The 1,604-nt window shown below is 36.2% G+C and overlaps 1 non-coding gene across 1 annotated transcript; it reads left to right on the top strand.

Moving 5' to 3' along the window:
- The first annotated feature begins 1,065 nt into the window (after positions 1-1,065).
- TRNAS-GGA (transfer RNA serine (anticodon GGA)) lies at positions 1,066-1,141 on the top strand. Its single transcript has one exon. It is a non-coding gene; the product is annotated as a tRNA-Ser (tRNA).
- The last annotated feature ends 463 nt before the right edge of the window (positions 1,142-1,604 follow it).

Below are 1,604 nucleotides of genomic sequence, written 5' to 3'. Positions count from 1 at the left end.
GTACATTTTCGGTTTTCGGTCGCTTATAACAAGCGACTAGTAGAGAAAGCGAGACAGCGAGAGAGAGCAGCCGTCCTTTTCGTTCTAATACTCGCTTGTGTTTACGAGTTATTGATAGAGCGAGAAGGAGGGGCGCTGCCTCTCTCTGTCTCGCTCGCTCTTGCGGCGAAACGGCCGACTCGATACCGGTAGGTGTCTGCTTGGTGGGGGTACAAGTGGTGGGGCTGGATTCTGTGTTGCCGGGGAACCAAATGTGCATCACTGGCTGCAGGCACATGGGCTCGTGCTTGAAGATGTTGCTACCGATTTCGCTAGACCGCCGTCTGATTCGGTGTCGCCACCGTCAACACAAAGTTCTTGGCTGAGTAGTCAGGAGCCTTAAAGTCGACGATTACTCAAGTTAGGAAGGAGGGGGTAAGCATTTAATGTAATCGTGGAACAGAGTTCTCGAAATCATTACAAAATTTATATGAAATCTCTACGTATTATCCGATAATTACATATGCAATCACGAAAAACCATTATATATTATTCGAATTAATTAAATAAAATTGTATATTTTACCAAATTACTTCATATATAGTGAAAACAATTATTTGTAATCAGATAAAATCATATGCAATCATGTCATCTGCGGAACAATATTTAATTCAGCTAATGGTTAGTGACAGAGTTCCTCGGTTAGGAACTCTGTCATAGCACGAAATATTGTGAAATTCTGAGACGACCAATTTGAACATGGAACTACAAAAGTCTGTAATTGCTTATTTTGAAGAATTCAAGGGTAACATAATAAATCACGGACATACATAGATAATAAATAATTTTTGTTCAAAGTTAGATATATATATATATATATATATGTTATAAATACAATACAAATTCTTAATTTTTAAATTTAATTATCTCAGATGTGACTATGCGCCGAATCTAACTTTAACCGATTATTGGCGTTCTTTATATTTATGTGCTTAGCATTTACACTGTCGTACTTATTCTTTAAAACACGTTGCCAAATTACACGTTCTCTCGCTATACATAGTTATTGCGAAGAATATTATCGAAGCCTCAGTGGTCGAGTTGGCTAAGACACTTGCCCCGGAAAGTCGAGAGGTCCCAGGTTCGAATCCTGGCTGAGGTAATATTTTTTGCAATAATTACAGCTTGGTGAGAAATTTGGACTTCCTATTAATAAAAATAACAAAGAAAATACTTTAATCGAATTTATCAAACAAATTGAGAGTAATATTGTTGGTCGTCCCAAGAATATTATTAACTTTGCTAAAAACAATTCTATTTCAATTCTTAATAGATTCCAAAAAATTTTTCCTTCTCCTAATTTTATTGACAAACAGATTTTGAATTGGCTACACTTAACTAATAAATTTATAAATGACAATCCAAATATTCTTATTACAAATGCTGATAAAGGGAATGTCACTGTTGTCCTTGATAAAGACACTTATGTATCAAAGATGGAGATTCTTCCAGATTCTAACACTTATGAAACCATTGCTAAAGATCCAACTAAAAAATTGACTCAAGACTTACGCACGTTGCTTGTGAGATGGAAGCGCGATCGGTTTATTGACGATCAAACATCG

The sequence above is a fragment of the Trachymyrmex cornetzi genome, unplaced genomic scaffold, assembly GCF_001594075.2.
Source record: "Trachymyrmex cornetzi isolate Tcor2-1 unplaced genomic scaffold, Tcor1.1 scaffold1571, whole genome shotgun sequence".
Classification (NCBI taxonomy): Eukaryota; Metazoa; Arthropoda; class Insecta; order Hymenoptera; family Formicidae; genus Trachymyrmex; species Trachymyrmex cornetzi.
Note: the sequence above shows the minus strand (reverse complement) of the source record. Positions and strands in the feature narration are given on the sequence as shown.